The following is a 25,952-nucleotide window of genomic DNA, read 5'->3' on the forward strand; positions in this document are numbered from 1 at the left end:
GAAGCAGAGATGGGCTATAGATTTTAGTAATTCAGGAGTGCCATAGAGGAGCCATTAGCAATGTGGATGATTGGGAGTGTCCCATCTAATGAGCTGATTTGGCATATTAAATAAAGCTGTTTGTCTTTCATTTCAGACTCCAAAGCATTTGCAAGCTGAGCTAGGAACTTACACAGGTGGCATCCTATAGTAGAGCAGAGTAACAACTGAGTCTACAGAAGGCATCACACCTATAGGCTGAAACACAGTTTTCAAAACTTACTGGAGATTCTCGAATGAAAAACCAATGCTAAGATGTGAAATTAAGGGATGGGGAAAATTGGATTCTTAGTGGAGTTGCTGGTTTTGCTGAGCCATCTAGTTCCTCACCAAGTTGTGCAGGTTCACAACTAAAACAAAAGTTGAGCTGAATTGGTTTGCATAATTCTTGGGTTCATGGAATGTGCTGGGAATCACCAAAATCCTCCATGTTGATCCGGACATCCTTGTTGGTCTGGATTTACCATGGGCCCTTCTCAAAGATTTCTGTCTGTCTCAAATAGTTTGAGCTTGGAGGTGCAGTACAGACAGGTAGCTCAGAAAGAAGAGACAGAGGTCGACAGTAGAAGCTGCCCAGAGCTATAATCAGAAAAAAGAATAGAAATCTATGAGATTTGTTTAATTGCTTTTAGGGATAAATGAGACAGAAGTAATTGTTTAAGAGTGTTTGAGGCGGTCTCTGTGGAGGACCCTAAGGTCCCCAGAGGACTCCCCACAAGGCTGGCACATTAGCACACCCAGTTCCTTGAGATCACTGGTGAGTGGAACACAACATCAGTTCCAAAAAATCCAGAGGGTCTTGTGCTAGCAAAAACAGGGTCAAAGGACATAGTCAGGCCCTAGCACACCCAGAATTTTGGGATCACTGAAACCAGTTTATGTAGAAGAGTACATGGGCAGCAGAAGCAACCAAGCTTCTTGGACAGGGTCCCTACAGGCCTACATTCTCAGCCAGAAGACAGAGCTGGAACCCAGACTCCTGGACACCTTTACTGCCAGAGCAGAATTGGCCTCTGGGGAGGGCTCTGACCTCAGAAATCAGGAGGTGAATCTGAGCTCCAGACTTCTGTGCACCTTCTCTGCAAGAGGAGAGCTTGCCTGCAGAGAGTGTTCTGACCACTGGGACACAGGAGAGAATTAGTCTCCCAGGAGTGCTGACAGGGGTTAAAGAACACAGGAGGAACAAGCTTCAACCAGAGACAGCTAGAACATCTAACACCAAAGACTACCAGATGGCGAAAGGCAAATGAAAGAATCTTCCTAACAGAAACCAAGACCACTGGGCATCATCAGAACCCAGTACGCCCACCACAACGAGTCTCAAATACACCAACACACCTGAAAAGCAAGATTCGAATCTAAAATCTTATCTCATGATGTTGGTATAGGATGTTCAGAAGTGCATTAATAACTCACTTAAAGAAATTCAGGAGAACACGGCTAAAAAGGTAGAAGCACTTAAATAGGAAGCACAAAGAATCCCTCAAGGAATTATAGGAAATCACTGCTACACAGGTAGAAGACCTTAAAGAGGAAAGACAAAAATCCCATAAAGAATTACAAGAAAATACAACCAAAGAGGTGACAGAATTGAACAAATCCATCCAAGATCTTAAAATGGAAGTAGAAATGGTAAAGAAACCCCAAAGGGAGACAACTCTGTAGATAGAAACACTGGGAAAGAAATAATAAACCAGAGATACAAGCATCAGCAACAATACAAGAGATGGACGGGAGAGACCCAGGTGCAGAAGATTCCATAGAGAACATGGATACAACAATCAAAGAAAATGCAAAATGATCCTAACCAAAAACATGCAGGAAATCCGGGACTCAAAGAGAAGACCAAACCTACAGATAATAGGTATAAATGAGAATGGAGAATTTCAATTCAAAGCACCAGTAAATATCTTCAACAAAATTATAGAAGTAAATTTCCCCAACCAAAAAGAGATGCCCATGAACATACAAGGGACCTATAGAACTCCAAATAAACAGGACCAGAAAAGTATCTCCTGACACATAATAATCAGAACAACAAATGAACTAAATAAAGATACAATATTGAAAGCAGTAAGGGACAAAGGTCAAGTAACATATAGAGGCAGGGCTATTAGAATTACACCAGATGGTCCCTTCCAGTCGGTGCCAGCACAGGGTCACTTTGGGCTCAGAGTCGGCGGACATCACTAAGGTCCCTAGAGGACTCTTCTCGTGTACTTAGGACCATTGGTTAGTGGAACACAACTTCTGTTCCAATCCTCTCGCACACGGAACCTGAGACAGCATTAGGGACGCAGAAAACCTGCCTGACCAGAGTTACAAGTCCCTTCCTGTTGGCGCCAGTACCTGGTCACCTTGTGTGCAGAGTTGGCGGACACACCCATGGTCCCTAGAGGACTGTCCACACTAACTTAGGACCACTGACCAGACAGCTCCACACTCCTCAAAGAAAACACCACCTCCAGGCACTGTAACATGCCCAGGATCTTTGACAACAGGATCCTAGGATAAAAAGAGCTTGTTCACACCAGTATTTCAGGGTCTCAGAGGAAGCTTGACTGCCAAAAAGTCTGACACACCCAGAATCTCAGATTCACAGGAGCCCACAAGCAAAGGATCACAGAGAAAGCTGGACTCTTATAAGTTCTGAATCAACTGGGATTGCAGGAACGACAGGCTCCAATCAGATATATTGAGGGCAGCAAATACTTGAGATGATCAGATGGCAGGACGCAAGCTTAAGAACAGAAGCAACAGAAACCAAGGTTACTTGGCATCATTGGAACCAAACTCTCCCACCATAGCAAGTCCTGGATACACCATCACACCAGAAAAGCAAGACATGGATCTAAAGTCACTTCTTATGATGATGATGGAGGACTTTAATTAGGAAATACAGGAAAACACAGGTAAACAGCTAGAAACCCTTAAGGAGGAAACACAAAAATGCCTTAGAGAGTTACAGGAAAATAATACCAAACAGGAGATGGAATTGAACAAAACCATCCAGGATCTAAAAAGGTAATAGAAACAAAAAGAAAACCTAAAGGGAGACAACTCTGGAGATAGAAACCCTAGGAAAGAAAGCAGGAACCATAGAACAACAGAATACAGGATATGGAAGAGAGAATCTCAGTTGCAGAAGATTCCTTAGGGAACATGGTCACAACAACAAAGGAAATGCAAAATGCAAAAAGATCCTAACTCAAAACATCTAGGATATCCAGGATACAATGAGAAGACCAAACCTATGGATAATAGGAGTAGATGAGAATGAAGATTTTTCAACTTAAAGGCGAGCAAATATCTTCAACAAAATTATAGAAGAAAACTTTCCATACCTAAAAAAGAGATGCCCATGAACATACAAGAAGCCTACAGAACTCCAAATAGACTGGACCACAAAAGAAATTCCTCCTGACACATAATAATCAAAATAACAAATGCACTAAATAAAGACAAAATATTAAAAGCAGCAATGGAAAAAGATCAAGTACCATATAAAGATAGGCCCATTAGAATTACTGCAGACTTTTCACCAGAGACTATGAAAGCTAGAAGATCCTGGACATATGTTATATAGACACTAAGAGAAGACAACTGCCACCCCGGGTTACTATAACCAGCCAAACTCTCACTTACCATAGATGGAGAAACCAACGTATTCCATAACAAAACCAGATTCACAAAATATTTTGCACTAATCCAGCACTTCAAAGGATAATAACAGAAGAAAACCAATACAAGGACGGAATCTATGCCCTAGAAAAAGCAAGAAAGTAACCTTACAACAAACCTAAAAGAAGACAGCCACAAGAAGAGAATGCCAACTCTAACAACAAAAATAATAGGAAGCAACAATTACTTTTCCTTAATATCTCTTAATATCAATGGACTCAATTCCCCAATAAAAAGACATAGACTAACAGACTGGCTACACAAACAGGACCCAATATTTTGCTGCTTACAGGAAACCCACCTCAGGGAAAAAGATACTACCCCAGAGTGAAAGGCAGGATAACAATTTTCCAAGCAAACTGTCCGAAGAAACAAGCTGGATTAGCCATTCGAATATCGAATAAAATCGACTTCCAACCCAAAGTTATCAAAAAAGACGAGGGGTACTTTATAGTCATCAAAGGTAAAATCTTTCAAGAAGAACTCTCAATTTTGAATATCTATGCTCCAAATGCAAGGGAAGCCACATTCATTAAAGAAACTTTAGTTAAGCTCAAAGCACATATTGCACCTCACACAATAATAGTGGGAGACTTCAACACCCCACTTTCATCTATGAGCAGATCGTGGAAACAGAAACTAAACAGGGACACAGTGAAACTAACAGAAGTTATGAAACAAATGGATTTAACAGATATCTACAGAACATTTTAACCTAAAACAAAAGGATAATACATCTCAGCACCTCATGGTACCTTCTCCAAAATCGACCATGTAATTGGCCATAAAACAGGCCTCAACAGATACAAAAATATTGAAATTGTCCCATGCATCCTATCAGATCACTATGGACTATAAGGCTGATCTTCAATAACAACATAAATAATAGAAAGCCAACATTCACCTGGGAATTGAACAACGCTCTCCCCAATGATACCTTGGTCAAGGAAGAAATAAAGAAAGAAATTAAAGACTTTTTAGAGTTTAATGAAAATGAAACCACAACATACCCAAACTTATGAGACACAATGAAAGCAGTCCTAAGAGGAAAACTCAAAGCTCTGAGTGCCTCCAAAAAGAAAGCAGAGAGAGCACACACTAGCAGCTTGAAGCACAACTAAAACCTCCAGAACAAAAGGAAGTAAAATCACCCATGAGGAGTAGATGGCAGGAAATAATCAAACTCACTGCTGGAATCAACCAAGTGGAAATGAAGAGAACTATACAAAGAATCAACCCATCAAAGAGCTGGTTCTTTGAGGAAATCATCAAGATAGATGAACCCTTAGTCAAACTCACTAGAGGGAACAAAGACAGTATCCTAATTAACAAAATCAGAAATGAAAAGGGAGACATAACAACAATCCTGAGGAAATAAAAAACACCATCAGATCGTACTACAAAACTGGAAACCTGGAAGGAATGAACAAATTCTAGACAGATACAAGGTACCAAAGTTTAATCAGGATCAAAATAATAACCTAAACAGTCCTATATCTCCTAAAGAAAAGGAAGCAGTCATTAATAGTCTCCCAACCAAAAAAAGAAAAAAAAGAAAAAAAAGAAAAGACCAGTACCAGATGGGTTTAGTGCAGAGTTCTATCAGATCTTCAAAGAAGACCTAACTACAGTTCTTTTCAAACTATTCCACAAAATAGAAACAGAAGGTACCTTATCCAATTCATTCTATGAAGTCACAATTACTCTGATACCTAAACCACAAAAAGACCCAACAAAGATAGAGAACTTCATCAGGGAAAAAGACAGACACTACCTCAGAGTGAAAGGCTGGAAAACAATTTTCCAAGCGAATGGTCTGAAGAAACAAGCTGGAGTAGCCATTCTAATATCGGATAAAATCGACTTCCAACCCAAAGTTATCAAAAAAGACAAGGAGGGACACTTCATACTCATCAAAGGTAAAATCCTCCAAGAGGAACTCTCAATTCTGAATATATACGCTCCAAATGCAAGGGCAGCCACATTCATTAAAGACACTTTAGTAAAGCTCAAAGCACACATTGCACCTCACACAATAATAGTGGGAGACTTCAACACACCACTTTCATCAATGGACAGATCGTGGAAACAGAAACTAAACAGTGACACAGTGAAACTAACAGAAGTTATGAAACAAATGGATCTGATAGACATCTACAGAACATTTTATCCTAAAACAAAAGGATATACCTTCTTCTCAGCACCTCACGGGACCTTCTCCAAAACTGACCATATAATTGGCCACAAAACAGGCCTCAACAGATACAAAAATATTGAAATTGTCCCAAGCATCCTATCAGACCACCATGGCCTAAGGCTGATCTTCAATAACAACATAAATAATGAAAAGCCAACATTCACGTGGAAACTGAACAACACTCTTCTCAATGATACCTTGGTCAAGGAAGGAATAAAGAAAGAAATTAAAGACTTTTTAGAGTTTAATGAAAATGAAGCCACAACATACCCAAACCTATGGGACACAATGAAAGCATTTCTAAGAGGGAAACTCATAGCTCTGAGTGCCTCCAAGAAGAAACGGGAGAGAGCACATACTAGCAGCTTGACAACACATCTAAAAGCTCTAGAAAAAAAGGAAGCAAATTCACCCAAGAGGAGTAGATGGCAGGAAATAATCAAACTCAGGGGTGAAATCAACCAAGTGGAAACAAGAAGAACTATTCAAAGAATTAACCAAACGAGGAGTTGGTTCTTTGAGAAAATCAACAAGATAGATAAACCCTTAGCTAGACTCACTAAAGGGCACAGGGACAACATCCTAATTAACAAAATCAGAAATGAAAAGGGAGACATAACAACAGATCCTGGAGAAATCCAAAACACCATCAGATCCTTCTACAAAAGGCTATACTCAACAAAACTGGAAAACCTGGATGAAATGGACAAATTTCTTGACAGATACCAGGTACCAAAGTTAAATCAGGATCAAGTTAAGGATCTAAATAGTCCCATATCCCCTAAGGAAATAGAAGCAGTCATTAATAGTCTCCCAACCAAAAAAAGCCCAGAACCAGATGGGTTTAGTGCAGAGTTCTACCAGACCTTCAAAGAAGATCTAATCCCAGTTCTGCACAAACTATTCCACAAAATAGAAGTAGAGGGAACTCTACCCAACTCATTCTATGAAGCCACAATTACTCTGATACCTAAACCACAGAAAAATCCAACAAAGATAGAGAACTTCAGACCAATTTCCCTTATGAATATCGATGCAAAAATCCTCAATAAAATTCTTGCTACACGAATCCAAGAACACATTAAAGCAATCATCCATCCTAACCAAGTAGGTTTTATTCCAGGGATGCAGGGATTGTTTAGTATATGAAAATCCATCAATGTAATCCATTATATAAACAAACTCAAAGACAAAAATCACATGATCATCATGTTAGATGCGGAAAAAGCATTCGACAAGATCCAACACCCATTCATGATAAAAGTCTTGGAAAGATCAGGAATTCAAGGCCCATACCTAAACAGATAAAAGCAATCTACAGCAAACCAGTAGCCAACATCAAAGTAAATGGTGAGAAGATTCAAGCAATCCCACTAAAATCAGGGACTAGACAAGGCTGCCCACTTTCTCCCTACCTCTTCAACATAGTACTTGAAGTCCTAGCCAGAACAATTAGACAACAAAAGGAGATCAAGGGGATACAAATTGGAAAAGAGGAAGTCAAAATATCACTTTTTGCAGATGATATGATAGTATATATAAGTGACCCTAAAAATTCCACCAGAGAACTCCTAAACCTGATAAACAGCTTCGGTGAAGTAGCTGGATATAAAATTAACTCAAACAAGTCAATGGCCTTTCTCTACACAAAGAATAAACAGGCTGAGAAAGAAATTAGGGAAACAACACCCTTCTCAATAGTCACAAATAATATAAAATATCTTGGCGTGACTCTAACTAAGGAAGTGAAAGATCTGTATGATAAAAACTTCAAGTCCCTGAAGAAAGAAATTAAAGAAGATCTCAGAAGATGGAAAGATCTCCCATGCTCATGGATTGGAAGGATCAACATTGTAAAAATGGCTATCTTTCCAAAAGCAATCTACAGATTCAATGCAATCCCCATCAAAATTCCAACTCAATTCTTCATCGAATTAGGAAGAGCAATCTGCAAATTCATCTGGAATAACAAAACACCTAGGATAGCAAAAGCTCTTCTAAAGGATAAAAGTACCTCTGGTGGAATCACCATGCCTGACCTAAAGCTTTACTACAGAGCAATTGTGATAAAAACTGCATGGTACTGGTATAGTGACAGACAAGTAGACCAATGGAATAGAATTGAAGACCCAGAAATGAACCCACACACCCATGGTCACTTGATCTTTGACAAGGGAGCTAAAACCATCCAGTGGAAAAAAGACAGCATTTTCAACAAATGGTGCTGGCACAACTGGTTGTTATCATGTAGAAGAATGCGAATTGACCCATTCCTCTCTCCTTGTACTAAGGTCAAATCTAAGTGGATCAAGGAACTCCACATAAAACCAGAGACACTGAAACTTAAAGAGGAGAAAGTGGGGAAAAGTCTCAAAGATATGGGCACAGGGAAAAAATTCCTGAATAGAACAGCAATGGCTTGTGCTTTAAGATCGAGGATTGACTAATGGGACCTCATGAAACTGCAAAGCTTATGCAAGGCAAAAGACACCGTCAATAAGACAAAAAGACCACCAACAGATTGGGAAAGGATCTTTACCTATCTTAAATCAGATAGGGGACTAATATCCAATATATATAAAGAACTCAAGAGGGTGGACTCCAGAAAATCAAATAGCCCCCTTAAAAGATGGGGCTCAGAGCTGAACAAAGAATTCTCACCCGAGGAATACCGAAAGGCTGAGAAACACCTGAAAAAATGTTCAACATCCTTAATCATCAGAGAAATGCAAATCAAAGCAACCCTGAGATTCCATCTCACACCAGTCAGAATGGCTAAGATCAAAAATTCAGGTGACAGCAGATGCTGGCGAGGATGTGGAGAAAGAGGAACACTCCTCCATTGTTGGTGGGATTGCAAACTTGTACAACCACTCTGGAAATCAGTCTGGCGGTTCCTCCGAAAATTGGACATAGTACTACTGGAGGATCCCGCAATGCCTCTCCTGGGCATATATCCAGAAGATGTCCCAACCGGTAAGAAGGACACATGCTCCACTATGTTCATAGCAGCCTTATTTATAATATTAAGAATCTGGAAAGAACCCAGATGTCCCTCAACAGAGGAATGGATATAAAAAATGTGGTACATTTACACAATGGAGTACTACTCAGCTATTAAAAAGAATGAATTCACGAAATTCCTAGGCAAATGGTTGGACCTGGAAGGCATCATCCTGAGTGAGGCAACCCAATCACAAAAGAACTCAAATGAAATGTACTCACTGATAAGTGGATATTAACCCAGAAACTTAGTATAGCGATATATAAGGTACAATATGTAAAACATATGAAACTGAAGAAGAACGAAGACAAAAGTGTGGACACTTTGCTCATTCTTAGAATTGGAAACAATCACCCATGGAAGGAGTTACAGAGACAAAGTTTGGAGCTGAGACAAAAGGATGGTCCATCTAGAGACTGCCATATCCAGGGATCCATCCCATAATTAGCCTCCAAGCGATGACACCATTGCATACACTAGCAAGCCTTTGTTGCAAGGACAGTGATATAGCTGTCCCTTGTGAGACTAGGCCGGGGCCTAGCAAACACAGAAGTGGATGCTCACAGTCAACTATTGGATGGATCACAGGGCCCCCAATGGAGGAGCTAGAGAAAGTATCCAAGGAGCTAAAGAGATCTGCAACCCTATCGGTGGAACAACATTATGAACTAACCAGTACCCCAGAGCTCTTGAATCTAGCTGCATATGTATCAAAAGATGACCTAGTCGGCCATCACTGGAAAGAGAGGCCCATTGGTCAGGCAAACATTATATGCCCCAGTACAGGGGAATGCCAGGGCCAAAAAATGGGAATGGGTGGGTAGGGGAGTGGGGGGGGGCACTTTTGGGATAGCATTGGAAATGTAATTGAAGAAAATACGTAATAAAAAAAAGGAAAAAAAAAATAGAGAACTTCAAACCAATTTACCTTATGAATATCAATGCAAAAATACTCAATAAAATTCTTGCTAACCGAATACAAGAACACATCAAAAGGATAATCCATCATGACCAAGAGGGCTTCATCCCAGGGAAGCAGGGATGGTTTAATATATGGAAATCCATCAACATAATCCACTATATAAACAAACTCAAAGACAAAACTCACATGATCATCTTGTTAGATGCTCAGAAAGCAGTTGACAAAATCTAACACTCATTCATGATAAAAGTCTTGGAAAGAGCAGGAATTCAAGGCCCATATCTAAACATAATAAAATCAATCTACATCAAACCAGTAGCCAACATCCAAGTAAATGGAGAGAAGCTGGAAGCAATCCCACTAAAATCAGGGACTACACAAGGCTGCCCACTTTCTCCCTTTCTATTCAATATAGTACTCAAAGTCCTAGCCAGAACAATTAGACAACAAAAGGAGGTCAAGCGGATACAAATTGGAAAGGAAGAAGTCAAAATATCACTATTTGCAGATGATATGATAGTATATATAAGTGATCCTAAAAATTCCACCAGAGAACTCCTAAACCTGATAAACAGCTTCAGTGAACTAGCTGCATATAAAATTAACTCAAACAAATCATTGGCCTTTCTCTACACAAAGGATAAACAGGCTGAGAAAGAAATTAGGGAAAGAGTACCCTTCACAATAGTCACAAAAAATATAAAATACCTTGGTGTGACACTAAGGAAGTGAAAGATCTGTATGATAAGAACCTCAAGTCTCTGAAGAAAGAAATCAAAGAAAATTTCAGAAGATGGAACGATCTCTGATGCACATGGGTTGGCAGGATCAATATAGTGAAATTAGCTATCTTGCCAAAAGCAATCTACAGATCCAATGCAATCCCCATCAAAATTCCAACTCAATTCTTCATCGAATTATAAAGGACAATTTGCAAATTCATCTGTTGTGGGAAGCCGCCCCCACATTCGCCGTCACAAGATGGCGCTGACATCCTGTGTTCTAAGTTGGTAAACAAATAATCTGCGCATGAGCCAAGGGTATTTACGACTACTTGTACTCTGTTTTTCCCGTGAACGTCAGCTCGGCCATGGGCTGCAGCCAATCAGGGAGTGATGCGCCCTAGGCAATGGTTGTTCTCTTTAAAATAGAAGGGGTTTCGTTTTTCTCTCTCTCTTGCTTCTCTCTCTTGCTTCTTACACTCTGGCCCCAAAAAGATGTAAGCAATAAAGCTTTGCCGTAGAAGATTCTGGTTGTTGTGTTCTTCCTGGCCGGTCGTGAGAACGCGACGAATAACAATTGGTGCCGAGTTCCGGGACGAGAAAATCCGGGACGAGAAAAAACTCCGGACTGGCGCAGGAGGGATACTTCATTTCAGAACCAGAACTGCGGATCACGTTTATAAAGGTTCCCGTAACACAGACTGTTGAGAAGGATTCAACTGCCGAATTCAGAACTCATCAGCTGGGGAACGACGGTGATAAAGGTTCCCGTAAAGCAGACTGTTAAGAAGGATTCAACTGTATGAATTCAGAACTTTTCAGCTGGGGAACGAGAGTACCAGTGAGTATGTTTGGCCTTGAATTTTTTCTGGTGTTAGGAGCCCTTTTGTTCTTTTTCACATGCTATCAAGTGATTAAGATAGGGCTGAAAATTCTAGAGGAAATTCAGGACAATCTATCAGAAGTAAAGCGGGGAGAGAGAGTAGGAACAAAGAGGAAGTATGGTACACAAAATAAGTATACAGGCCTTTCCAAGGGTCTTGAACCCGAGGAAAAGTTAAGGTTAGGTAGGAATACCTGGAGAGAGATTAGAAGAAAAAGAGGAAAAAGGGAGAAGAAAAAAGATCGATTAGCGGAGGTCTCTAGGAGATACTCGTCACTAGATGAGCTCAGGAAGCCAGCTCTTAGTAGCTCTGAAGCAAGTGAAGAATCCTCCTCTGAGGAAACAGACTGGGAGGAAGAAGCAGCCCATTACCAGCCAGCTAATTGGTCAAGAAAAAAGCCAAAAGCGGCTGGCGAAAGTCAGCGTACTGTTCAACCTCCCGGCAGTCGGTTTCAAGGTCCGCCCTATGCGGAGCCCCCGCCCTGCGTAGTGCGTCAGCAATGCGCAGAGGGGCAATGCGCAGAGAGGTGCGCAGAGGGGCAGTGCGCAGAGAGGTGCGCAGAGAGGCAGTGCGCAGAGAGGCAGTGCGCAGACTCATTCATTCCCCGAGAGGAACAAAAGAAAATACAACAGGCATTTCCAGTCTTTGAAGGAGCCGAGGGTGGGCGTGTCCACGCTCCGGTAGAATACGTACAGATTAAGGAAATTGCCGAGTCGGTTCGTAAATACGGAACCAATGCTAATTTTACCTTGGCGCAGTTAGACAGGCTCGCTGGTATGGCACTAACGCCTGCTGATTGGCAGACGGTTGTAAAAGCCGCTCTACCTAGTATGGGCAAATATATGGAATGGAAAGCGCTTTGGCACGAAGCTGCACAGGCGCAGGCCCGAGCAAACGCAGCTGCTTTGACTCCAGAGCAGAGAGATTGGACTTTTGACTTGTTAACGGGTCAGGGAGCTTATTCTGCTGATCAGACAAACTACCATTGGGGAGCTTATGCCCAGATTTCTTCCACGGCTATTAGGGCCTGGAAGGCGCTCTCTCGAGCAGGTGAAACCACTGGTCAGTTAACAAAGATAATCCAGGGACCTCAGGAATCTTTCTCAGATTTTGTGGCCAGAATGACAGAGGCAGCAGAGCGTATTTTTGGAGAGTCAGAGCAAGCTGCGCCTCTCATAGAACAGCTAATCTACGAGCAAGCCACAAAGGAGTGCCGAGCGGCCATAGCCCCAAGAAAGAACAAAGGCTTACAAGACTGGCTCAGGGTCTGTCGAGAGCTTGGGGGACCTCTCAGCAATGCAGGTTTAGCGGCTGCCATCCTTCAATCTCAGAACCGCTCCATGGGCAGAAATAATCAGAGGACATGTTTTAATTGCGGAAAGCCTGGGCATTTTAAGAAAGATTGCAGAGCTCCAGATAAACAGGGAGGGACTCTCACTCTTTGCTCTAAGTGTGGCAAGGGTTATCATAGAGCTGACCAGTGTCGCTCTGTGAGGGATATAAAGGGCAGAATTCTTCCCCCACCTGATAGTCAATCAACTGATGTGCCAAAAAACGGGTCATCGGGCCCTCGGTCCCAGGGCCCTCAAAGATATGGGAACCGGTTTGTCAGGACCCAGGAAGCAGCCAGAGAGGCGACCCAGGAAGACCCACAAGGGTGGACCTGCGTGCCGCCTCCGACTTCCTATTAATGCCTCAAATGAGTATTCAGCCGGTGCCGGTGGAGCCTATACCATCCTTGCCCCCGGGAACCATGGGCCTTATTTTCGGCCGAGGTTCACTCACCTTGCAGGGCTTAGTAGTCCACCCTGGAATTATGGATTGTCAACATTCCCCTGAAATACAGGTCCTGTGCTCAAGCCCTAAAGGCGTTTTTTCTATTAGTAAAGGAGATAGGATAGCTCAGCTGCTGCTCCTCCCTGATAATACCAGGGAGAAATCTGCAGGACCTGAGATAAAGAAAATGGGCTCCTCAGGAAATGATTCTGCCTATTTGGTTGTATCTTTAAATGATAGACCTAAGCTCCGCCTTAAGATTAATGGAAAAGAGTTTGAAGGCATCCTTGATACCGGAGCAGATAAAAGTATAATTTCTACACATTGGTGGCCCAAAGCATGGCCCACCACAGAGTCATCTCATTCATTACAGGGCCTAGGATATCAATCATGTCCCACTATAAGCTCCGTTGCCTTGACGTGGGAATCCTCTGAAGGGCAGCAAGGGAAATTCATACCTTATGTGCTCCCACTCCCGGTTAACCTCTGGGGAAGGGATATTATGCAGCATTTGGGCCTTATTTTGTCCAATGAAAACACCCCATCAGGAGGGTATTCAGCTAAAGCAAAAAATATCATGGCAAAGATGGGTTATAAAGAAGGAAAAGGGTTAGGACATCAAGAACAGGGAAGGATAGAGCCCATCTCACCTAATGGAAACCAAGACAGACAGGGTCTGGGTTTTCCTTAGCGGCCATTGGGGCAGCACGACCCATACCATGGAAAACAGGGGACCCAGTGTGGGTTCCTCAATGGCACCTATCCTCTGAAAAACTAGAAGCTGTGATTCAACTGGTAGAGGAACAATTAAAATTAGGCCATATTGAACCCTCTACCTCACCTTGGAATACTCCAATTTTTGTAATTAAGAAAAAGTCAGGAAAGTGGAGACTGCTCCATGACCTCAGAGCCATTAATGAGCAAATGAACTTATTTGGCCCAGTACAGAGGGGTCTCCCTGTACTTTCCGCCTTACCACGTGGCTGGAATTTAATCATTATAGATATTAAAGATTGTTTCTTTTCTATACCTTTGTGTCCAAGGGATAGGCCCAGATTTGCCTTTACCATCCCCTCTATTAATCACATGGAACCTGATAAGAGGTATCAATGGAAGGTCTTACCACAGGGAATGTCCAATAGTCCTACTATGTGTCAACTTTATGTACAAGAAGCTCTTTTGCCAGTGAGGAAACAATTCCCCTCTTTAATTTTGCTCCTTTACATGGATGACATCCTCCTGTGCCATAAAGACCTTACCATGCTACAAAAGGCATATCCTTTTCTACTTAAAACTTTAAGTCAGTGGGGTCTACAGATAGCCACAGAAAAGGTCCAAATTTCTGATACAGGACAATTCTTGGGCTCTGTGGTGTCCCCAGATAAGATTGTGCCCCAAAAGGTAGAGATAAGAAGAGATCACCTCCATACCTTAAATGATTTTCAAAAGCTGTTGGGAGATATTAATTGGCTCAGACCTTTTTTAAAGATTCCTTCCGCTGAGTTAAGGCCTTTGTTTAGTATTTTAGAAGGAGATCCTCATATCTCCTCCCCTAGGACTCTTACTCTAGCTGCTAACCAGGCCTTACAAAAAGTGGAAAAGGCCTTACAGAATGCACAATTACAACGTATTGAGGATTCGCAGCCTTTCAGTTTGTGTGTCTTTAAGACAGCACAATTGCCAACTGCAGTTTTGTGGCAAAATGGGCCATTGTTGTGGATCCATCCAAACGTATCCCCAGCTAAAATAATAGATTGGTATCCTGATGCAATTGCACAGCTTGCCCTTAAAGGCCTAAAAGCAGCAATCACCCACTTTGGGCAAAGTCCATATCTTTTAATTGTACCTTATACCGCTGCACAGGTTCAAACCTTGGCAGCCGCATCTAATGATTGGGCAGTTTTAGTTACCTCCTTTTCAGGAAAAATAGATAACCATTATCCAAAACATCCAATCTTACAGTTTGCCCAAAATCAATCTGTTGTGTTTCCACAAATAACAGTAAGAAACCCACTTAAAAATGGGATTGTGGTATATACTGATGGATCAAAAACTGGCATAGGTGCCTATGTGGCTAATGGTAAAGTGGTATCCAAACAATATAATGAAAATTCACCTCAAGTGGTAGAATGTTTAGTGGTCTTAGAAGTTTTAAAAACCTTTTTAAAACCCCTTAATATTGTGTCAGATTCCTATTATGTGGTTAATGCAGTAAATCTTTTAGAAGTGGCTGGAGTGATTAAGCCTTCCAGTAGAGTTGCCAATATTTTTCAGCAGATACAATTAGTTTTGTTATCTAGAAGATCTCCTGTTTATATTACTCATGTTAGAGCCCATTCAGGCCTACCTGGCCCCATGGCTCTGGGAAATGATTTGGCAGATAAGGCCACTAAAGTGGTGGCTGCTGCCCTATCATCCCCGGTAGAGGCTGCAAGAAATTTTCATAATAATTTTCATGTGACGGCTGAAACATTACGCAGTCGTTTCTCCTTGACAAGAAAAGAAGCCCGTGACATTGTTACTCAATGTCAAAGCTGCTGTGAGTTCTTGCCAGTTCCTCATGTGGGAATTAACCCACGCGGTATTCGACCTCTACAGGTCTGGCAAATGGATGTTACACATGTTTCTTCCTTTGGAAAACTTCAATATCTCCATGTGTCCATTGACACATGTTCTGGCATCATGTTTGCTTCTCCGTTAACCGGAGAAAAAGCCTCACATGTGATTCAACATTGTCTTGAGGCATGGAGTGCTTGGGGGAAACCCAGACTCCTTAAGACTGATAATGGACCAGCTTATACGTCCCAAAAATTTCAGCAGTTCTGCCGTCAGATGGACGTAACCCACCTGACTGGACTTCCGTACAACCCTCAAGGACAGGGTATTGTTGAGCGTGCGCATCGCACCCTCAAAGCCTATCTTATAAAACAGAAGAGGGGAACTTTTGAGGAGACTGTACCCCGAGCACCAAGAGTGTCGGTGTCTTTGGCACTCTTTACACTCAATTTTTTAAATATTGATGTTCATGGCCATACTGCGGCTGAACGTCATTGTTCAGAGCCAGATAGGCCCAATGAGATGGTTAAATGGAAAAATGTCCTTGATAATAAATGGTATGGCCCGGATCCTATCTTGATAAGATCCAGGGGAGCTATCTGTGTTTTCCCACAGAATGAAGACAACCCATTTTGGGTACCAGAAAGACTCACCCGAAAAATCCAGACTGACCAAGGGAATACTAATGTCCCTCGTCTTGGTGATGTCCAGGGCGTCAATAATAAAGAGAGAGCAGCGTTGGGGGATAATGTCGACATTTCCACTCCCAATGACGGTGATGTATAATGCTCAAGTATTCTCCTGCTTTTTTACCACTAACTAGGAACTGGGTTTGGCCTTAATTCAGACAGCCTTGGCTCTGTCTGGACAGGTCCAGATGACTGACACCATTAACACTTTGTCAGCCTCAGTGACTACAGTCATAGATGAACAGGCCTCAGCTAATGTCAAGATACAGAGAGGTCTCATGCTGGTTAATCAACTCATAGATCTTGTCCAGATACAACTAGATGTATTATGACAAATAACTCAGCAGGGATGTGAACAAAAGTTTCCGGGATTGTGTGTTATTTCCATTCAGTATGTTAAATTTACTAGGGCAGCTAATTTGTCAAAAAGTCTTTTTCAGTATATGTTACAGAATTGGATGGCTGAATTTGAACAGACCCTTCGAGGCTTGCCATCATTCAGGTCAACTCCACGCGCTTGGACCTGTCCCTGACCAAAGGATTACCCAATTGGATCTCCTCAGCATTTTCTTTCTTTAAAAAATGGGTGGGATTAATATTATTTGGAGATACACTTTGCTGTGGATTAGTGTTGCTTCTTTGATTGGTCTGTAAGCTTAAGGCCTAAACTAGGAGAGACAAGGTGGTTATTGCCCAGGCGCTTGCAGGACTAGAACATGGAGCTCCCCCTGATATATGGTTATCTATGCTTAGGCAATAGGTCGCTGGCCACTCAGCTCTTATATCTCACGAGGCTAGTCTCATTGCACGAGATAGAGTGAGTGTGCTTCAGCAGCCCGAGAGAGTTGCAAGGCTAAGCACTGCAATGGAAAGGCTCTGCGGCATATATGAGCCTATTCTAGGGAGACATGTCATCTTTCATGAAGGTTCAGTGTCCTAGTTCCCTTCCCCCAGGCAAAACGACACGGGAGCAGGTCAGGGTTGCTCTGGGTAAAAGCCTGTAAGCCTAAGAGCTAATCCTGTACATGGCTCCTTTACCTACACACTGGGGATTTGACCTCTATCTCCACTCTCATTAATATGGGTGGCCTATTTGCTCTTATTAAAAGAAAAAGGGGGAACTGTGGGAAGCCGCCCCCACATTCGCCGTCACAAGATGGCGCTGACATCCTGTGTTCTAAGTTGGTAAACAAATAATCTGCGCATGAGCCAAGGGTATTTACGACTACTTGTACTCTGTTTTTCCCGTGAACGTCAGCTCGGCCATGGGCTGCAGCCAATCAGGGAGTGATGCGCCCTAGGCAATGGTTGTTCTCTTTAAAATAGAAGGGGTTTCGTTTTTCTCTCTCTCTTGCTTCTCTCTCTTGCTTCTTACACTCTGGCCCCAAAAAGATGTAAGCAATAAAGCTTTGCCGTAGAAGATTCTGGTTGTTGTGTTCTTCCTGGCCGGTCGTGAGAACGCGACGAATAACAATCTGTATTAACAAAAGACCTAGGATAGGAAAAATTCTTCTCAATGATAAAAGAATCTCTGGTGGAATCACCATGCCTGACCTAAAGCTGTACTACAGAGCAATTGTGATAAAAACTGCATGGTACTGGTATAGTGACAGACAAGTAGACCAATGGAATAGAATTGAAGACCCAGAAATGAACCCACACACCCATGGTCACTTGATCTTCGACAAGGGAGCTAAAACCATCCAGTGGAAAAAAGACAGCATTTTCAACAAATGGTGCTGGCACAACTGGTTGTTATCATGTAGAAGAATGCGAATTGACCCATTCCTCTCTCCTTGTACTAAGGTCAAATCTAAGTGGATCAAGGAACTCCACATAAAACCAGAGACACTGAAACTTAAAGAGGAGAAAGTGGGGAAAAGTCTCAAAGATATGGGCACAGGGAAAAAATTCCTGAATAGAACAGCAATGGCTTGTGCTTTAAGATCGAGGATTGACTAATGGGACCTCATGAAACTGCAAAGCTTATGCAAGGCAAAAGACACCGTCAATAAGACAAAAAGACCACCAACAGATTGGGAAAGGATCTTTACCTATCTTAAATCAGATAGGGGACTAATATCCAATATATATAAAGAACTCAAGAGGGTGGACTCCAGAAAATCAAATAGCCCCCTTAAAAGATGGGGCTCAGAGCTGAACAAAGAATTCTCACCCGAGGAATACCGAAAGGCTGAGAAACACCTGAAAAAATGTTCAACATCCTTAATCATCAGAGAAATGCAAATCAAAGCAACCCTGAGATTCCATCTCACACCAGTCAGAATGGCTAAGATCAAAAATTCAGGTGACAGCAGATGCTGGCGAGGATGTGGAGAAAGAGGAACACTCCTCCATTGTTGGTGGGATTGCAAACTTGTACAACCACTCTGGAAATCAGTCTGGCGGTTCCTCCGAAAATTGGACATAGTACTACTGGAGGATCCCGCAATGCCTCTCCTGGGCATATATCCAGAAGATGTCCCAACCGGTAAGAAGGACACATGCTCCACTATGTTCATAGCAGCCTTATTTATAATATTAAGAATCTGGAAAGAACCCAGATGTCCCTCAACAGAGGAATGGATATAAAAAATGTGGTACATTTACACAATGGAGTACTACTCAGCTATTAAAAAGAATGAATTCACGAAATTCCTAGGCAAATGGTTGGACCTGGAAGGCATCATCCTGAGTGAGGCAACCCAATCACAAAAGAACTCAAATGAAATGTACTCACTGATAAGTGGATATTAACCCAGAAACTTAGTATAGCGATATATAAGGTACAATATGTAAAACATATGAAACTGAAGAAGAACGAAGACAAAAGTGTGGACACTTTGCTCATTCTTAGAATTGGAAACAATCACCCATGGAAGGAGTTACAGAGACAAAGTTTGGAGCTGAGACAAAAGGATGGTCCATCTAGAGACTGCCATATCCAGGGATCCATCCCATAATTAGCCTCCAAGCGATGACACCATTGCATACACTAGCAAGCCTTTGTTGCAAGGACAGTGATATAGCTGTCCCTTGTGAGACTAGGCCGGGGCCTAGCAAACACAGAAGTGGATGCTCACAGTCAACTATTGGATGGATCACAGGGCCCCCAATGGAGGAGCTAGAGAAAGTATCCAAGGAGCTAAAGAGATCTGCAACCCTATCGGTGGAACAACATTATGAACTAACCAGTACCCCAGAGCTCTTGAATCTAGCTGCATATGTATCAAAAGATGACCTAGTCGGCCATCACTGGAAAGAGAGGCCCATTGGTCAGGCAAACATTATATGCCCCAGTACAGGGGAATGCCAGGGCCAAAAAATGGGAATGGGTGGGTAGGGGAGTGGGGGGGGGCACTTTTGGGATAGCATTGGAAATGTAATTGAAGAAAATACGTAATAAAAAAAAGGAAAAAAAAAATAGAGAACTTCAAACCAATTTACCTTATGAATATCAATGCAAAAATACTCAATAAAATTCTTGCTAACCGAATACAAGAACACATCAAAAGGATAATCCATCATGACCAAGAGGGCTTCATCCCAGGGAAGCAGGGATGGTTTAATATATGGAAATCCATCAACATAATCCACTATATAAACAAACTCAAAGACAAAACTCACATGATCATCTTGTTAGATGCTCAGAAAGCAGTTGACAAAATCTAACACTCATTCATGATAAAAGTCTTGGAAAGAGCAGGAATTCAAGGCCCATATCTAAACATAATAAAATCAATCTACATCAAACCAGTAGCCAACATCCAAGTAAATGGAGAGAAGCTGGAAGCAATCCCACTAAAATCAGGGACTACACAAGGCTGCCCACTTTCTCCCTTTCTATTCAATATAGTACTCAAAGTCCTAGCCAGAACAATTAGACAACAAAAGGAGGTCAAGCGGATACAAATTGGAAAGGAAGAAGTCAAAATATCACTATTTGCAGATGATATGATAGTATATATAAGTGATCCTAAAAATTCCACCAGAGAACTCCTAAACCTGATAAACAGCTTCAGTGAACTAGCTGCATATAAAATTAACTCAAACAAATCATTGGCCTTTCTCTACACAAAGGATAAACAGGCTGAGAAAGAAATTAGGGAAAGAGTACCCTTCACAATAGTCACAAAAAATATAAAATACCTTGGTGTGACACTAAGGAAGTGAAAGATCTGTATGATAAGAACCTCAAGTCTCTGAAGAAAGAAATCAAAGAAAATTTCAGAAGATGGAACGATCTCTGATGCACATGGGTTGGCAGGATCAATATAGTGAAATTAGCTATCTTGCCAAAAGCAATCTACAGATCCAATGCAATCCCCATCAAAATTCCAACTCAATTCTTCATCGAATTATAAAGGACAATTTGCAAATTCATCTGTATTAACAAAAGACCTAGGATAGGAAAAATTCTTCTCAATGATAAAAGAATCTCTGGTGGAATCACCATGCCTGACCTAAAGCTGTACTACAGAGCAATTGTGATGAAAACTGCATGGTACTGGAATAGCGACAGTCAAGTAGACCAATGGAATAGAATTGAAGATTCAGAAATGAACCCACACACCTATAGTAACTTGATCTTTGACAAGGGAGCTAAAACCATTCAGTGGAAAAGAGACAGCATTTTCATCAAATGGTGTTGGCACAATTGGCAGTTATCATGTAGAAGAGCTCGAATTGATTCATTCTCATCTCCTTGTTCTAAGGTCAAACCTAAGTGGACCAAGGAACTCCACATAAAACCAGAGACACTGAAACTTATCTAGGAGAAAGTGGGGAAAAGCCTTGAAGATATGGAGAAAAGTTCCTGAATAGAACAGCCATGGCTTGTGCTGTAAGGTTGAGAATTGGCAAATGGGACCTCATAAAATTGCAAAGCTTCTGTAAGGCAAAAGACACTGTCAATAAGACAAAAAGGCCAACAACAGACTGGAAAAGAATCTTTACCAATCCTAAATCAGATAGGGGACTAATATCCAATATATATAAAGAACTCAAGAATGTAGACTTTGGTTACATTCATAGGGTTTCTCTCCTGTATTTCTTCGTTTATGTATTCGGAGATGACTGCTTATTACAAAGGCTTTACCACATTGGTTACAGTAATAGTCTTTCTCCCCATTATGTGTTCTTTCATGCCTTTGTCTAAGACTATGATATGCAAAGGCTTTACCACATTGAATAAATTCAGAGGGTTGCACTGCAATACAACTTCTTTCATGCCTGCAAATACAATTGGCACACGTGAAATCTTTCTCACATTGAGTGTACTGATGAGTCTTTTTATCTGTATGAATTCTTTTGTAATTTGGTTTCATTGAAAAGAGCTATCTAATGTTAACATAATATGACTTTTACATTCAAAGGTGTTCTCCTTCATTATGGATTGTTTTACATCTTTGAGGATACATGAAATGGGAACAGTACTGATTATCTGGCTCACATTTATAGCATACTTTTAAAAGGTTATTCACATATTTGAAAAAAACAGGAAGAACTCTGCATTCACAAATTTTTTTATAATGAGAGTAATACTACATTTGGAACATGAACAACTGCAAACAGAAGAAAATTTCTACTACCCTAATTCTTATTGTGATTTTCAGCAGTTTGAGTTGGTATTTGTCCCCAATAATGTTGGAAAACTAATTATTTATAAACTTATAGCCCATTTAGAATGTCTACTCAAAGTGTGGTATACTGCATATCCTCTAATCGTTCTGGAAAAGTGAAAGGTGTGTGGCTTCTTTCAATGCCCCAATGCTCACAAGGCTTGTATCCATCCTAACCTATGACATCCATATCAAAAGAGAATAACAAGTGAATAAGTTCCATTTTATATTCACACAGCGGACTTTTTTCGCCACAGAGATGTGGTACAGATCTAAGGCTTTACCACAAAACCATTCTTGAATCTTATAAACTGTCCATCTCACTAAATTTAGCAATGTTATTACAAGTATTTCATTAAGCTCAGATATACTATGGATTATTTGCTTATTACTAGATTTTAGACATATACGTGTCACCTAATCACTTTGTGTTCCTTTGCAATAGCTAAGTGATATGAGACTGTAGAGACACTTTTACAGCATGGCTCTACTAGGCTTGATTTAAACACTAATATACATACATACATATATATACATATATATATATATATATATGTATATATATATATATATATAGATAGATACACACACACACACACACACACACACACACACATATATATATATGTTAAGCCATTATTTCTCTGTCTTTGAACTAATGGAATGCCTGGCAAAGTATAATTACATACCTGCTATAGACATATATGATTTTATGAAATTCAGTAAACATCCATAAGTGAAAGGAGTGCTTATTGTACCCTAATGATTTTCTTTACAACCTGTAGCACACGTTAAACTTTCTTTATAGGCATTTTCTCACCAGCTTGCAGAGGAAAATTACCTTCCATGACTTCTAGAAGTTTGAAAATGGTCTTCAATTGTATGTTCTTCCCAAATGTACCCTAAAACACAGCACCAGAGAAAGTATGTTACATTATTGAAAATTAGGCAATATTTAAGTTACTAACTCCCTTGAACTTTAGAACCATGAGTGATTTATTCATCATATTCTTCCTCATTCTCAATTGAAATTACAAAAACAAATAACAATAACATAGACATTTTACAAAGCAAATAAAAAAATCATAATATTACCTATAGCTGAGAGATTCCTATAGGTCTCTAGCATCACATCTTTGTAGAGATTCTTCTGAGAAGTCTCAAGCAAAGCCCCCTCTTCCTGAGTGAAATTCACATGCACGTCATCATAGGTGACTAAATTCTAAAAGATTCAATGCATGTGTACATAAAAAAAATATGACACAGACAAGAATGTAAATGTGTACTTCTAAATGAATATTTGCTGACTGCCCTGCCCACCCACAGAGTATTTTTATCCAGTCTTTCACAGTTGGACAACAAAAATTTAAGTAAATAAATGATCCCTGGGAACCTGATGCCATTGTATTAAGATGTTAATACATGGAATCATGCAGAATGCTGCAAGACCTTCTCTCATTTTTGCTCCCTGAGACCCAATATACAAGACTGCCCTTAGGACTGAAGTTTCCTCTCATCTGTCCACGCTACCTGCAGATACAAAAGACCCTTTTAATCTTCCCTTCCCTTCTAGCCACATGTCTGTGTCTTAGCCCTCAAATAAGGGCAGACACACCCTCCTCAACCATAGTCAGTCCTCCTTAAGCAGTCTATCTTAAAACCAAGCCCACTATCTCTTACCCTAGACACATTGCTCATAGTAGCCCACAGAGCAGCAAAACAATATCAGGGAAAGCTTCCTCTGTCCATTTCCATGTGACCAATTTTCAACTTTTCTTAAATAACTAAAGCAAATACATCAGGAACAATGTGATCTTGACCAATGTTACCTGTGCTAGTGTGTGTATAGAAATAAAATAAAATCATATTTCATGACTCTAATAAAAATAACTCAAAGTGACTCCTAAACTTTTATAATTCTGACCCTACAGATACTAATGATCTGTCTTCCAAACAGAGAGGCCCCATACTCCAGAGCTCTCTCTGTAATTGTAGATGGTCAGAAAGTTGGGCTATGGCTCTATAGGTGATCATGACCTAGTAATTTCAGGCAAAACCAGCCCCACTCCAGCCCATATACAAAACAATGCTTCCTTCCATATGCATTATGTTCCAATCTGTCCTATCCACCCACCCAGCACCATCAACACCTGAGAAACTTCTGCACGTCAGAAGCTCCTTTTGTAACCAAGAATTGAATTTCTGTGAATCATGCCATTTTGACAATAGGTAACAGAAAGGTAAAAGGAATCTAAGCAAATATTTCTGAAGGATGATCGTGATCAGCTCTTTACTACTAACTTCTAAACTATTCATAAAATTAATCACACAAAACTGAATACAGAACAGTCACAAATTCTAGAAATCAAACCATTGTGTTTCTAATGCTGCCCTACTGCACAACAAAGGCAATGCCTGTATATTCACACTGCATAGAGACATTTAAGTTCCATACCTTCCCACTCCCAGGGCTACCGAGCCTTCTGGACCCCTGTAAATCCACACGCAAGAAGGGTCAAAGGACAAGAGCCTCTGCTATGATCACCACATGGACCAACAGAACCACACTCTGACCCACAGTCCACTTAGGAGCAGCAGATCAGACTCAAATAGCTCTGCAGACTTGCTCCTCCTGTACTTTCAAAGGAGATTACTATAATAACCAGGGAATGGCTTGTGGTCTTCCAGGCAGCTTGTAACACATGCATCTGAGGAAAATCCTGTAAAGAACTTGCAAGCTATCTTCCCCTAGTGTTCCTGATTGTTAGGCCTGCCCATAGTCCCTCATTAGCTTGGAAAACCCAGCTGGGCCTCAGGGCAACAGCAGCTCCTTCACGGTTGGATCACAGAGCAAATGACTCAAACAGCTGAAACCTTCCAAGCTCTGATGTTCCATCCTACATGCAGACATAGCCCTAATCTCAAAAATGTACATTTAAAAGGATGTTCTAGTCCTGCAGACCAAGTATTTTATATTTAAAAGGCCCATGGTCCTTTCTTTGTATATTCAATTATGCATGCAATGTCCTGTGCAGCCATCTCTATTTCTTAATATGAAAGTCTTGCAGCTGAACTGAAATAAAATTCATACATTAACAATAATTTAAAAGTAAAAGTGGCTATGAATTTTAAAGCTAGAAGCAGTTAATGGGAGAGAAAAGAGAAGACAAAGATGAAATTAAAAGTAAAGGATAGCATTGCTCCTAGGTATGGTGGAGGAGAAAGTATATTATACACAAAAGTGAGAACATAGCCAGACCTAGTTATATTTGGGATGGTATAGAGTAGACATAACCTTGAACTTTGTGGAGAGAGGAAGGAGGGGAGAAGCAAGAGTTAGACCAGGAGATCAGGATGATTAATGATAGATAAAAAGGCCAGTTCCCAAATGATTGGATTCCATAAGGAATGGCAGCTGGGAGATTGGCAGCCCTACTCCTGGGGTTGATGGTGAGGTATGCCAGCAATATGCTGTAACAGAGAGGGACCATGATCTCATTTGTCATTGCCCTAATCTGGGAAATGCCACAAAATGTCCAGTATGGAATTTTACTGATTGTGTAAAATTGATTACTTGACTCCTCATGGTGAATGTCAACTACTGCCAAAGCAGAAAGGCCTCACCTACCTTATTCCTCCTCCTTTTCTGTGCTGCAAGTAGACCAGCTTCAAAGTTGGTCAGTGAACTCAACCTTATACCTGTCCCTCTTTATTTGTAATCCCCTAACTTGTAACCCTGTAAACCAGGGAGGTTAGACAACACTCATTCCCTGGTGTCTTTTGTCTCACTGATCAGTCAGAACCCAGCCTGAAAGCAGTTGTAGGACTGTTTTCCAAGCCCTGGGCAGCAGAGGGAGGATT

At 41.0% G+C, this 25,952-nt stretch overlaps 1 long non-coding RNA gene across 3 annotated transcripts; it reads right to left on the reverse strand.

Moving 5' to 3' along the window:
• Positions 1 to 432: 432 nt before the first annotated feature.
• On the reverse strand, positions 433 to 23,209 carry Gm14413. Of its 3 annotated transcripts, none has more exons than XR_003954131.1 (3): positions 23,187 to 23,209; positions 22,933 to 22,993; positions 433 to 618 (listed from the first exon to the last, which is right to left on the reverse strand). It is a non-coding gene; the product is annotated as a predicted gene 14413 (long non-coding RNA). The 3 variants fall into 3 exon arrangements; XR_003954132.1 differs by lacking the exon at positions 433 to 618 and adding an exon at positions 17,908 to 17,945 and having other exon boundaries at positions 23,187 to 23,197; XR_003954130.1 differs by lacking the exon at positions 23,187 to 23,209 and having other exon boundaries at positions 22,933 to 23,174.
• Positions 23,210 to 25,952: the final 2,743 nt, after the last annotated feature.

The sequence above is a fragment of the Mus musculus genome, chromosome 2, assembly GCF_000001635.26.
Source record: "Mus musculus strain C57BL/6J chromosome 2, GRCm38.p6 C57BL/6J".
Taxonomy (NCBI): domain Eukaryota; kingdom Metazoa; phylum Chordata; class Mammalia; order Rodentia; family Muridae; genus Mus; species Mus musculus.